The sequence below is a fragment of the Hemiscyllium ocellatum genome, chromosome 49, assembly GCF_020745735.1.
Source record: "Hemiscyllium ocellatum isolate sHemOce1 chromosome 49, sHemOce1.pat.X.cur, whole genome shotgun sequence".
Taxonomy (NCBI): domain Eukaryota; kingdom Metazoa; phylum Chordata; class Chondrichthyes; order Orectolobiformes; family Hemiscylliidae; genus Hemiscyllium; species Hemiscyllium ocellatum.
The window spans coordinates 5843467-5858162 of record NC_083449.1 but is presented as its reverse complement, the minus strand read 5'-3'; the positions used below and the strand labels follow the sequence as shown (position 1 = coordinate 5858162).

Genomic DNA, 14696 nt, shown 5'->3' with positions numbered 1-14696 from the left:
GGCGCCCAGTCTCCCCAATGTAGAGGAGACTGCATCGGGAGCAACGGATACAAGAAATGATATTAGCGGATGTGCAGGTAAAACTTTGATGGATGTGGAAGGCTCCTTTAGGGCCTTGGATAGAGGTGAGGGAGGAGGTGTGGGCACAGGTTTTACAGTTCCTGTGGTGGCAGGGGTAAGTGCCAGGATGGGAGGGTGGGTCTTAGGGGGGCGTGGACCTGACCAGGTAGTCACGGACGGAACGGTCTTTGCGGAAGGCAGAAAGGGGTGGGGAGGGAAATATGTGGTGGGGTCTTTTTGGAGGTGGCGGAAATGTCGGCGGATGATTTGGTTTATGTGAAGGTTGGTAGGGTGGAAGGTGAACATCAGGAGCGTTCTGTCCTTGTTACGGTTGGAGGGGTGTGGTCTGAGGGCGGAGGTGCGGGATGTGGACGAGATGCGTTGGAGGGCATCTTTAACCACGTGGGAAGGGAAATTGCAGTCTCGAAAGAAGGAGGCCATCTGGTGTGTTCTATGGTGGAACTGGTCCTCCTGGGAGCAGATACGGCGGAGGCGGAGGAACTGGGAATACGGGATGGCATTTTTGCAAGAGATAGGGTGGGAAGAGATGTAATCCAGGTAGCTGTGGGAGTCGGTGGGTTTGTAAAAAATGTCAGTGTCAAGTCGGCCATCATTAATGGAGATGGAGAGGTCCAGGAAGGGGAGGGAGGTGTCAGAGATGGTCCAGGTAAATTTAAGGTCAGGGTGGAATGTGTTGGTGAAGTTGATGAATTCGTTAACCGCCTCACGGAAACATGAGGTGGCGCCAATGCAGTCATCAATGTAGCGGAGGAAGAGGTGGGAAGTGGTTCCAATGTAATTACGGAAGATCAACTGTTCTACCTAGTGAACAAAGAGACAGGCATAGTTGGGGCCCATACATGTGCCCATGGCTACCCCTTTGGTCTGGAGGAAGTGGGAGGATTCAAAGGGGAAATTGTTAAGGGTGAGGACCAGTTCGGCCAAACGAATGAGAGTGTCGGTGGAAGGGTACTGTTGGGGACGTCTGGAGAGGAAAAAACGGAGGGCTTGGAGGCCCTGGTCATGGCGGATGGAGGTGTAGAGGGATTGGATGTCCATGGTGAAGATGAGGCGTTGGAGGCCGGGGAAACGGAAGTCTTGGAGGAGGTGTAGGGCGTGGGTGGTGTCTCGAATGTATGTGGGGAGTTCCTGGACTAGGGGGGATAGGACAGTGTCGAGGTAAGTAGAGATGAGTTCAGTGGGGCAGGAGCATGCTGAGACAATGGGTCGGCTAGGGTGGTCAGGCTTGTGGATCTTGGGAAGGAGGTAGAACCGGGCAGTGCAGGGTTCCCAGACTATGAGGTTGGAAGCTGTGGGTGGGAGATCTCCTGAGGTGATGAGGTTCTGGGAGATGATGGTTTGGTGATGGGGAGTGGGGTCATGGTCGAGGAGGCAGTAGGAAGAGCTGTCCTCGAGTTGGCGTTTAGCTTCAGTGGTGTAGAGGTCAGTGCGACAGACTACCACTGCACCCCCTTTATCCGCTGGCTTAATGGTGAGGTTGGGATTGGAGCAGAGGGATTGTGCGTTGTGAGGGTGAGAGGTTAGAGTGGGGGAGGGGGGTAGACAGGTTGAGGCGGTTAATGTCCCGGCGGCAGTTGGAAATGAAGAAGTCGAGGGCAGGTAATAGGCCAGCGCGGGGTGTCCAGGTGGATGCAGTGTGTTGGAGGTGGGCGAAGGGGTCCTCGGAAGGTGGGCGGGAGTCCTGATTCTGAAAGTAAACTCGGAAGCGGAGGCGACGGAAGAATTGTTCAACATCACGGTGTGTATTAAATTCATTGATGCATGGACGGAGGGGGATGAAGGTGAGTCCTTTGCTGAGGACTGATCGTTCGTCCTCAGTGAGGGGGAGGTCTGGAGGGATGGTGAAAACTCGGCAGGGCTGGGAGCTGGGATCTGGTGTGGGTGTGGAGCTGGGAGTGGGGTCGGAGCCAGTACCTGGAGTGGGTGAGATGGGGGGTGGAGTCATGACCAGGAATAATGTGCCCCTCAGGGTTCTGGGGGGGGGGTGGGGATAGTGACAGTGGGGTCTGTGGGGGGCGTGTCAGCAGACTGCAGGTGAGTGGCGCTGGTGGGTGCGGAAGTGGTGGCAGACACAGCAGTAGGGGTGGCGGAAATCACTGAGCGTGTGGCATCAGCGATGATGTGAGGGCTGGAAGTGGCTTTGCGAGTGGCCATGATGGGGGCGGAAGTGACATCATCAATCAGCGTGGGGGTGGTAGCTGCATCAGCCGCATGACTAATGGCGTTCTCGAGGCCAGGGGAATCTTCTGGAATGTTTGAGGAGCGCTGGTTTTGGAGGTGGGTGGATAAAAGTTTGTTGTACTTAGAGTTTTTGATGTTTGAGATGGAGTTGAAGTACTGTTTGTTGAGAGTATGAATTCTCTTGAGGATATAGTACAGAGTGGGACCTTTGAAATTCTGAGAGAGTGTGGCCCTCAGTTGAGGCAGGGATGACTGTAGAGAGGTTAGGTGCCAGTGCATTGCTGCAAGCATGGAGCGGAGGATCCTGAAAGAGAACTGTTGCTGGTGTTTTTGAATCTGTAGTCTGTACTGTTTGTCCTGTTCGGGTCCGAACTCTGCTGGTTTAAAGGTGGTTCGGAGTCCGTGTGGGATGAGTTGGTTACGGAGGCAGGCACTGAGGAAGCAAATGTGGCTGTGGTACCAAGTTTGTTTCACAACATGGTTGAAGAACTTCAGGGCAGAGGAAATGACCTGGAGGAAGAACGCCTCATCTTCCGCCTCGGAACACTTCAACCCCAGGGGAACAATGTGGACTTCAACAGCTTCCTCGTTTCCCCTTCTCCCACCTCACCCTAGTTTCAAACTTCCAGTTCAGCACTGTCCCCATGACTTGTCCGGTCTTGTCCGACCTGCCTAGCTCCTTTTCCACCTATTCACTCCACCTTCTCCTCTCTGACCCACCTTCAAATCCTCCCCCACTCACCCATTGTACTCTATGCTACTCTCTCTCCACCCCCAAAACGTTGATTTTGCTGCTCGTTGGATGCTGCCTGAACTGTTGTGCTCTTCCAGCACCACTGATCCAGCCATTCAGCCAGTTTGTGTCCAGACTGGGACATTCTGTTCTTCACCTGTTCTCCATACTAGTTTCCATTAACTGTTGGGATTCTGAACTTTATCCACTCACTGCCAGTATCTCTATCTAAATGCTGATTTGAGATTATTTCTGCAGTTAACTATAGTCTTTGATAACTATAGTGCCAGTTCTGTTCTGTGGGCAATAGCATCAGGTAGAGTATATGGATCTCATTCTCTTTCCATGTTCAGTTTTTTTGGTCTGAGTGTAGGATAAACTCGATCAATATTCACTAACCTTTTGTGATTGAGGGATTAATATTATCTTTGCCATGAATCTGAATTTTATTGCGTAAACTTTTTAAAATATTTTATGTATGCAGTAATCTTTATCAGTTGCTGCTGGACACTAAGGTATAACATCTGACACTAACTGAAACGGTTAATGGTTTGGTGAATCAATTTATAACTGTCCATATTTGGAAATATCTGGGCCTAAATTTCATTTTTTTTTCCGTTTCAGCATTAACTGGCTGTGTGAGAGTGAGATTTCTGTTGTGCTGCCAATCTGTATCACTTTAAAGGAGTGACACTGGTCTATATCACACTGACACTTTTTTTAATGTCGCCTTGTGTTTCCCATTCTGTATGTCATGATCTGACACACTTTGTGAGGTGGGTTTAATGCCTTATAAATCAGTGTTTCATATACTATAAAAATATGGAAATGCTTCTGCATAGCTCAGGCCCTCAACTAGGATGTGAGTGTGAAGAAAGTGTGTGTTCATCAGCACCAGGCTCAGTGTGAGAATGAGATCCATACACTCTCTAATACTAGATATCAATGTGCTCCTTATTCTTGGTTATTGTGTTTCACAGTGCTTCAGTGTCATCCAAATTGAAACATGTCACTTTTATTAACTGCTACTGTACTTCAGTGTTCAAACTTCTGCTACTTGACATGAATGAGGTATTATCCATTGCCACTGGAGTCAGCTCCTGTCTGTGAAAGTGGATATGTTTGTATATCTGTTAATCTCTGGCATGTAGTTCGATAATGTCCACAGCCAATGTCCTTTAGCTTTAGTGCCTGTACGATCCATGGACAACTGAACATGCAACACATTGCAGCATAAAAGCATCTGTGCTTTTCTTCAGAATCAAGGGGAGAAAAGCAATGGACTTTTGTAAATCCTATAGTGCACAGTCTAACCGGGAACACTGGGGATGTCAAGGTCTGGTTTTCAGACTGCTATCAATTTTTGCATTGTGACATGTTTTAACCAATGAATTAATGATCAGTATTAATCAAACCCATTTGCAACTAAGTGAACACTTCAACTGCGTTGCAGCTGACTGACCACAGTGTTCCTTGTACAGGAAAGAGAATTGGCCACTTCTATTTTATTCACCAACGTGGACAGGATGTGGTGCAAGCCATTAGCAGACTCTTGCGTTGCTCTATGGTAGGGAGGGGAAAATCAAAAGGACTTTTATTTTCCACCATTCTGTGAAGAATAGTTCAATAAATTGAATTTAACAATTTAAATATCAACTCCTGTTAGGGGAAAAAAATGAGCAGCTTGACAAACCAACCAATTCTGGCTTTCTCTTTCGTTCTGCAATGATTTAAATAGTAATGATCACAGTCCAATGACTCCTTCAGAAAACTATATCCTGATTCCTTGCTGTACAGGACATTGGTTAGGCTGCTGTTGGAATGTTGTGTGTAATTCTGGCCTCCTTCCTATCGGAAAAATGTTGTGAAACTTGAAAGGGTTCAGAAAAGATTTACAAGGATGTTGCCAGGGTTGGAGGATCTGAGCTACAGGGAGAGGCTGAACTGGCTGGGGCTGTTTTCCCTGGAGTGTCGGAGGCTAAGGGGTGACCTTACAGCTTTACAAAATTATGAGGGACATGGATAGGATAAATAGACCAAGTCTTTTCCCTGAGTCGGGGAGTCCAGAACTAGAGGGCATAGGTTTAGGGTGAGAGGGGAAAGATATAAAAGAGACCTATGGGGCAACTTTTTCACACTAAGAGTGGGAGGTGTATGGAATGAGCTGCCAAAGGATGTGGTGGAGGCTGATACAATTGCAACATTTAATAGGCATTTGGATGGGTATATGAATAGGAAGGGATATGGGTCAGGTGCTGGCAGGTGGGACTAGATTGGTGTGATATCTGGTCGGCATGTATGGGTTGGTCTGAAGGGTCTGTTTCCATGCTGTACATCTCTATGACTCTATAACGATCACTTCCCTAGCTTATCACCATGTTCCAGGTCCACCTGATCGGGTGCTCGTGCTTTATCCACCTTTTCTGTTTCCAGTCATCCAGCAGCACCTCCTCTGTATTATGGACATTTTAAAAGATGTCACTACCTGTTTCCCCACATTCTATATCTTCCATTTCCTTCTCCTCAGTAAGCACTCGCTTAGTATCTCCCACTTTTCCTTTTCTTCCACACATAGGCTGCCTTGCTAATCTTTGCTGAGCCCTCTTCTTTCCCTGGTTACCCTTTTGACCTTCATGTATTTATAAAATCTATTTGAATTCTCCTTAACACTATTTGCCAAAGGTGACACCAAAATTGGCGGTGTAGTAGACAGCAAAGAAGGTTCCCACTGAGTACAAAAGGATCATGATCAGATGGGCCAATGGGCTGAGCAGTGGCAGGTGGAGTTTAATTCAGATAAATGCTAGGTGCAGCACTTTGGAAAGGCAAATCAAGGCAGGAGTTATATACTGAAAATGTGTTGCTGGAAAAGCGCAGCAGGTCAGGCAGCATCCAAAGAACAGGAGAATCGATGTTTTGGGCATGAGCCCTTCTTCAGGAGTTATATACTTAATGGTAAGGTCCTGGGGAGTATTAATAAACAAAGAAACCATAGAGTGCAGGTTCATAGTTCCTTGAAAGTGGACTTGCTGATCAATAGGATAATGAAGAAGACATTTAGTATGCTGTTCTTTATTGGTCCGAGCATAGAGTTTCAGGGTTTAGATGTCATGTTGCAGCTGTACAGGTAATTGGTTCAGCCGCTTTTGGAATATTGTGTGCAATTCTGGTCTCCTCCCTATCAGAAGGATGTTGTGAAACATGAAACATTCAGAAAATATTTACAAGATTGTTTCCAGGGTTGGAGTGTTTGAGTGAAAGGGACAGGCTGAAGAGGCTGGGGATGTTTTCCCTGCAGTGTTAGAGGCTGAGAGGTGACCTTATAGTATTTTATAACCTTTATAAAATTCTGACCTTTATAAAATCAGGAGGATCATGGATAGGCTAAATAGACAAGGCATTTTCCCTGAGGTGGGGGAGTCCAGAACTAGAGGGCACAGGTTTCAGGTGAGAGGGGAGAGTTTTAAAAGGGACCTAAGGGGCAACCTTTTCATGTAGAAGGTGGTATGTGTATGTAATGAGTTGCTAGAGGCTGGAACAATTCCAACATTTAAAAGGCATGTGGATGCGACACGATTTAGAGGGATATGGGCCACGTGCTGGCAAACGGCAGTAGTGTTGGCTAACAGGACGTGATTAGTTTCCAATATCTGGTTGGCATAGGTGGGTCAGACCGAATTGTCTGTTTCTGTGCTCTACATCTCGAACTCTATGGCTGTGATTTATAACAATTATTGACAAATGGGGTGATGTACATAAAGAATGGAGAGAGAAAGAAAAAAATTAATTCCTCCAAGGGAGTTGACCCTTGATTTGAAAATTTATCGCTGGAAATTGAGTCAATGTGTATCTAATTCAATCTGCTCTGTAACTGTGGAAAGGATGTTCTTCAGTCTGACTGCAGTAACATACCTGCTGTTTGTTAGAAGGAACTAATCACACTTGGCTTTGTACCGAGGACATATTACACTGTCTTGGTCCTTCAAGTAATTGTCTGGAGAAACACAGAAGAGACATCATCTGTAAATCAACATTAAGTCAATGGAATAATTTAATAATCATTTGCTGATCTTCCTTCAAGTAAGCAATTCCAACAGGACCCACAGGTCTGATTCTATTCTTGGCCTTAGCTGCTCTTTGGTGACTGTATCAAAAAAATCTGTACCAATTCGCTGAGAACCAGAAACTAACCAACTCCTCTACAAATGGATAATCTAATGCAAGTGCGTGTCTGGATATGAAAGTTTCCTTACCTATCCATAGCTGACAGTTCCTGCTCAGCGAATGTGTGAAGACAATTATCAAGATGAACCTTTTAAATGCTGCTCTGTGAATATCTGAGTGTAATTATCAAACTGTAATTTTCAAGCCATATAATCTGTGCAAATATGCGAGTGAATACAGTTATCAATCTGTCCCTGTCACTCTCTGGTAAATATATTTACATTTTCTCACCACAGAGACAAATCGGGACAGACTCATAACTACACTCATACATTCACATAGCATAAACCGAAAGGTGCAGATCGGTAACTGAAATCGTATATACACATAGAGGAAACTGCCAGGGACTGGTTCATAAATACATTTCACACATTTTAAATAAATACGATCAGTCCCTATGTGTTTGTCTGATGTGGATATGTGAGTTTAGTTATCTACATGTACCAGTCAGTTTCTGTCCTGCGAATGTGTGTGTTTGCTTTACCAACCTGTCCCTAACAGTTTCTCCTGTGTGTCAGAGAATGTAGTTATCAACCTGAACGTGTAAATTTCAGCTATGAGAACGTGTCAGTTTCTGCTGTAGAATATTAAATGCAGTCATCAATTTGAACCAATCAGTTTAATCTGTGAAAATGCAGATATTCATCTCTTTGTTAGTTTAAGTGATAGCAACATGTGAGAGCAATTATCAAACAGTCCCGGTCAGGTTTTGCTATTTGACACCAGAGTGTCATTGTCAACCTGTTCCTACTATGTCAATGTCAGTGTAGATACTAATGGGTCCCTGTCAGTTTCTTTCCTGTCAATATGTGAATACAGTTATTGAGCAGCACCCATCAGCTTCTGCTCTGTGAATGTGGGTGTATTAATCAAACTGTAGCTGTCAGTTTCAGCGATGTGAATGCAGGAGTACAGTTATCATTCTCTACCTGTCAATTTCTTCTTCGTCAAAGTGAGTGTAACTCAATCTGTATCTTTCAGATTCTGCTGTGTAAATACATAAATATAGTTGTCAATCTGTAGCTGTCAGTTTCTGCTTAGTGAATATGTTTGTGTAATTGTCAATCATAGAACATAGAACATAGAAGGATACAGCGCAGTACAGGCCCTTCGGCCCTCGATGTTGCGCCGACCGAATGCCTATCCAATGCCCGCTTAAATGACCATAAAGAAGGAGAGTTCACCACTGATACGGGCAGGGCATTCCATGAACTCACAACCTTCAGTTTCTACTATGTAAATGTGTGAGCTGAGTTTTCACCTGTCGCTATCATTTTCTGCTTTGTGAATGTGAAAGTTTAATTATCAATCTTTCCCTGTCAGGCTCTGTAATGTCAGTGTTTGAGTGTATTTATTCATCTTTTCCTGTCAGTTTGTCTGACTGTAGTTATCAACCTGTACCTCTCAGATTCTGCTATATGAATATGTGAGTGTAGTATCCATTTGATTTGATCTGATTTACTATTGTCACATGCACTGAGATACAATGGAAAGTATTGTTTTGTGCACATTACAGGCAGATAATATCATACAGAATGCATCACGGTAATAGAACAGAATCTGCAATAGTTTTAAAGCTGCAAAGAGAGAGAGATTAACGTTAAAATTTGAGCGAGATTAGAGTGGTGCTGGAAAATAACAGTAGGTCAGGCAGCATCTGAGGAGCAGGAAAATCGATGTTTCGGGCAAAAGCCTTTCATCAGGAATCTCCGAAACGTCAATTTTCCTGCTTCTCGGATGCCGCCTGACCTGCTGTGCTTTTCCAGCACCACTCTAATCTGGACACTAATCTCCAACATCTGCAATACCCACTTTCGCCTTAAAATTTGAGCAGTCCATTCAAACGTCTGATGACAGCAAAGAAGCTGTTCTTGAGTTTGTTGGGTGATGTATTCAAACTTCTGTATTTTCTAGTGGTAGGTAGGAAAATATTAGTTTTTACACAGAAGATAGGCTGGGTGGAAGGGTGACGAGGAAAAGACAGATGGAGAGAGAGTCCAAAGAAAGAGAAGAACACTCGGACATCCAGAGGAGTGGGTTGACATGGTGGCACAGTGGTTAGCACTACTGCCTCACCACATTGGAGACCTGGGTTCAATTCCCGCCTCGAGCAATTGTCTGTGTAGAGTTTGCACAATCTCCCCCTGTCTGCGTGGGTTTCCTCCGGTTGCGCTGGTCTTCCCACCCCCACCATACAAAAATGTGCAGGTTAGGTGAATTGGCCATGCTAAATTACCCGTAGTTTTAGGTGAAGGGGTAAATGTAGGGGAATGGTCCTGGGTGGGTTGCTCTTCAGGGAGTCAATTTGGACTTGTTGGGCTGAAGGGCCTGTTTCCACACTGCAAGTAATGTAATCTGTCAGACTTAAGTGGGTGAAAAGCTTATTAATAGGGCCGGTTAGTGGCTAATAGCAGACTAAATGTGAACAAGGCTGGATATGTGGGTTTTTGGGTAATGACATGGGAGAGCCCCATAGTTATTGAACTCAATATTGAGTCCAGAAGGCTGTCGAGATCCCAAGCAGAAAATGAAGTGCTGTTCTTCCAGCTTGCACTGAGCTTCACTGGAGCACTGCAGCAAGCCTGAGAGAGAGATGTTGGCCAGGGAATAGGGCGGTGTGTTGAAGTGGCAGGCAATTGGACAGAATGTAGGTGTTCTGCATGTAGGTGGGCAATTTAGCATGGTTAATTCACCTAACCTTCACATTTTTGGACTGTGGGAGGAAACTGGAGCACCCAGAGGAAACCCACGCAGACACGGGGAGAATGTGCAAACTCCACACAGTCAACCGCCTGAGATGGGAATTGAACCAGGGTCTCTGGCACTGTGAGGCAGCAGTGCTAACCACTGTGCTGCCCACAAATCTACTCTCAGTTTCCCCAACATAGAGGAGACCACATTGTGTGCATTTTCCTTGCCACAATCAGTTCTGAGGATCGGTCACTAGACCTGAAACACTGCCAGACCTGTGAATTTTCCACTAATTTTTGTTTTGTTATCAATCTCTGCCTGTCAGTTTCTTCTCTGTGAATATGAGAGTGTCGTTATAAAAGTGTACACGTCAATTCATATGATTTGAAATTGGGAGCATAATCAATCTATTCCTGTCAGTTTCTGCTTTATGAATATGAGAGTGTAGTTATCAATTTTTCTCTGAAATTTACTGCCAACTACATGTGAGAGTTATTTACCAACCTGTCCCTGTCAGATTCTGCTCTGTGCAAATGAGAGTGCAGTTATTAATCTGTATCTACCAGCTTCTTGTTTATTCATGTGCAAATTCATTTATCAAACTGTACCTGTCAGGTTTTGCTATGCGAATGTGTTAGTCTAGTTATCAACCTGTACCTGACATATGTATGTGCATGTGATTATTGTTCTCTCCCTTTTAGTTACCGCAATAAGAATATTGTGAGAGCAGATATCAGTCGATGTCTGTCAGTTTTGGTTGTGTCCATACGAGAGTTTAGGACTTGATGTGTACATGTCAATTTCTGCTGTGTCCATGTAAGAATTTAGGAATTGATCTATACATGCCAGTTTCTGCTGTGTGACTGTGAGAGTGAAGTTCTCAATGAGTTCCAGTCATGTTCAACTTGTATATATCAAAGTTGAATGACATCCATGAATCTATTGTTGATTGCCAGAAAAACTCATCTGATTCAGGAATGTCCTTGAATGAAGGAAACTGCCATCTTTCCCTTGTCTGGCCTGCATGTGACTCCAGACCCACATCAATGTGGCTGCATGGGTCGTTAGGGATAGGCAATAAATGCTGGCCGAGTCAGTGATGCTCCCATCCCATGAATGAATTAGAAAAAAAAATCTGTGACTGAGATTCAATCCGATAATAGTGTTTAGAGTGTTGAAATTGGGCCTTAATCTCTTATACATTTTGTGATTTATGACTCAATCACAGAATTGGTACAACCATTCAGCCTGTTGTGTCTGCACTAGGACATTCTATTCTTTATCTGTTCTCCATATTAGTTTCCACTAACTGTTGGGATTCTAATCTTCACTCACTCACTGCCAATGCCTCAGTGTAAATGCCAATTTGAGATTAGTTCTGCAATTATTAGCCTTTGAATACCTCGGGTGCCAGTTTTGCTCTGTGTGTAACAGTGACAAGTCGAGTATATGGATGCCATTCTCTATGTTCAGTTGTGTTTTTTCTGCAGGATGTAGGATAAACCCGTTCAATATTTAATAAACCTGTGTGGTTGAGGCATTAATGTTGGTTCAATACTTACCTTTGCCAAGATTCTGAATTTTGTTGTATTCAATCTCAGCTTTCTTTTTTACATTTTCTGTGTGCAGTAGTCTTTGGCAGTTGCTGCTGGGCACTGCAATAATGTAACATCTAATATGAACATCTTCTGAAGTGATTCATAATGTGGTCAGTCATTTTATGACTGTCCATATCTGGAAGTATTTGTGGACCTAAATTGCATTTTTTCCCCTTTTACCATTAATTGGCTGAGTGAGAGTGAGTTTTCTGTTGTGCTGCCAATCTGTATCACTTTAAAGAGTAGCACTGGTCGAGATCAGTACGGTACGGTGGCACAGTGGTTAGCACTGCTGCCTCACAGCGCTAGAGACCCGGGCTCAATTCCCACCTCAGGCGACTCTCTGTGTGGAGTTTGCACATTCTCCCCGTGTCTGTGTGGGTTTCCTCCGGGTGCTCCGGTTTCCTCCCACAATCCAAAAAATGTGCAGGTTAAGTGAATTGGCCATGCTAAATTGCCCGTAGTGTTAGGTGAAGGGTAAATGTAGGAGTATGGGTCTGGGTGGTATATGCTTCGGCAGGTCGGTGTGGACTTGTTGGGCCAAAGGGCCTGTTTCCACACTGTAAGTAATCTAATCACACCAACATTGTCGGTATGTCTCTGTGTGATTCCAGTTCTGAAACACTTTATGACGTAGTTTTAAGGTTTTACCAATCAGTGTTTCATACATTAAAAAAGTATGGAAATGCTTCTGCATTACTGAGGTGCTCGGCCAGAATGGGAGCATGCATAAAGTGTGTTTTCATCAACACTAGGCTGAGAGTGAGAATGAGAGAGACAGAGATAGACACAGATGTGAATGAGCATTAAGCATCCTCTCGAGAAGCATCCTCTGTAGATAAGGCTTGACCAAGAGGTTCATTTGGAATTTACATTGTTTGATTATTGTCTTTGTACAGGACAACTGTTTATCAAAAGAATAATTTTGTCCTGCTCAGTTACTCATAAATGTCCAACATTGCTTCTATATCTGCACTCAAATATACACTTCATATTTATATTTGTTATACACCTGTAATACCATGATCAGTTTGTTCTAATTGATTGTAGCATTAAAAATGCCAAATCTACATATGAATTTAATGCAGCTCATAAATGTATATTTATTATAAGTATAAGCTTCTAATCTTATGAATGATAATTGGCTTTGAATAATGGAATTTACTGTCACTGAGGTGGTGAACAGGGCAAAATAATATAGATTTATATATCGTCAGTTGCGTTTAACTCTTGGATTGAATGTGTACTTCTGAAAATGGAGTTCAATGTGTGTCTAATTCAATCCACTCTGACTGTGGAAAGGAACTTCTCCTCTCTGACAGTGGTAACATACCTGCTGGGTGTGAGAAGCAATTAGTCACTCTTGGATTGATCCATCAAATACTTGCCTGGAGAAAGACAAAAGAGAGAGCTCCTGTACATCACTAGCAGCTGAGTAGGAAGATATTAAATGATCAATGCAATATTAAGGTCATGATCATTATAATTTTGTTTTTGAACCTGGCAAGGTGAACAGTGCAGATCCTGGTTCCACTCGAGCCCTGAGCTCCTTCCAGTCTTTTTCTATATCCCAAATTCTAAAACATTTCACTTAGATAAAATAAACTCACCAACATATGGACATCTCCACAAATGGAATGATTACACAGTTCAATGTCCAGCTCCCAATACATTAACTGTTGAAATACCAATATTGGGCACGATTTCACATACTTGGAGCCTCCTATATATATCCTACACAGGATTATTACATTTGTCTCTACTGTCCTTTATTTCAATGTCTATTCGCAATAAACAGCGTGAAACAGAAGCCAAACAATGAATTTCCATCAGTGTTTGGGGGATTGCAAACCACAAGAATGTCCCACAGCAGCTTCTTCCCGCTTTGTCTCCCTCAGCAGGCCCACACACAGCCCGAGAAAGGCCACTCTCTTCCCCCCCAGCCCGCTCACTCCAAGTTCCGGGACCAGTTCCTGCTCCGCTCGGCCCCTTACAAACAGCCGCCGGTTCTCCCTGAACTCACCCCGAATCAATCCCGGTCTCGGAGCTCCCTCTGTGTCCCAGGCTCCCATCCCGATGTGCTGCTGGAAGGAGCCTGCTGTTCCCTCGCTTCCCTGGGCGCTGATCTCTCCATTGCGGTCTGTTTCAAACAAACCTCTTGCACTCACTGAGTAAATGCTCCTCAATGGCAGGGCTGGGGGGAGGCCTCACGCATGCGCTCCTCTACTCAGGAACAATCAGTATTGGGGGAGGCGAGCGTGCGATATGGCATTGCGCATGCGATGTTTTCCCAAAAATTCCCAGAAACAAACATCAATTGGTCATTTCCCCAATTCCCTTTTCTCCCAGTTTGACCAAGGGAAAGGGCAGAGAAGGTTTCAAGCTGAGAATTGCCCCTTTATGAAGCTCCAATTGAGCTCATTCCCGGCTCATGTTAATTACTCCTCCCTCCGGGCTCTGTCACAATCTGAACAGGGAGCGGAGACACTGGCGGCCATTCGACCTATCCCCTGTGCTCCCCCATTCGATAACATTTGGTCAGATCGAATGTTAACTGTGGTATTTAATCCTGTTGACAAATATTAACTCTTTGCCAAAAGTAACATACAGATGGAATAAGTGGAACATTCCTACGAAGGCAGAAAATAACTGATGGAGAGAGTATTGCATCACAGTGTCAGAGCTTATTTCTGGGTCAGGAGGCCCGTGCAAAAGTCAGACCAGGTGCGCAATAACATCACTGGGACTCGATTTAGTTTGTCATGGATGACAGATTTTAGAGTCAGGTATGCTGCAGACAGGAAACTTGTGATGTATTGTATGCCACAACGAAGACCCCAGCTGTTTTTGTTTATTCACTCCTGGAACGTTGATGCCGCTGGCTGAGCCTGCCATTTATTCTCCATCCCTTTGAGAAGGCGGTGTTGAGCTACCTTCTGGAACAGCTGTTGTCTATGTGCTGCTCACAATGCCATGAAGAGGGAATTCCAGGGTCTTGATCCAGTGACAGTGAAAGAAAGCGGTTTTATTTCCAAGTCAGCATGGTGAGTGTCTTAGAGGGGAACTTGTCCGACATCAAGGCGGTGTTCCCTGACATCAGCTGCCTTTATCGTTTTGGATGGAAGTAGTCGCGATTTGGAAGGTCCTCCTTTTACAAATTACAAAACTCGAATCTCTGTCAGCGGCAC

General features: G+C 44.5%; 2 long non-coding RNA genes across 3 annotated transcripts in view; one reads left to right on the top strand and one right to left on the bottom strand.

Annotated features, from left to right (window-relative positions):
• LOC132837235 (uncharacterized) overlaps positions 1–13691 on the bottom strand; it is a 28145-nt gene extending 14454 nt beyond the window's left edge. For both annotated transcript variants that reach the window (XR_009647439.1, XR_009647438.1), the window contains exons 1-3: positions 13532–13691; positions 12842–12896; positions 6908–6989 (exon numbers count right to left, since the gene is read on the bottom strand). This is a non-coding gene — a long non-coding RNA (uncharacterized LOC132837235). The remainder of the gene's footprint in view (positions 1–6907; positions 6990–12841; positions 12897–13531) is intronic.
• LOC132837248 (uncharacterized) overlaps positions 1–14696 on the top strand; it is a 111172-nt gene that overhangs the window by 70610 nt on the left and 25866 nt on the right. The gene's annotated exons all lie outside the window — the stretch shown is intronic.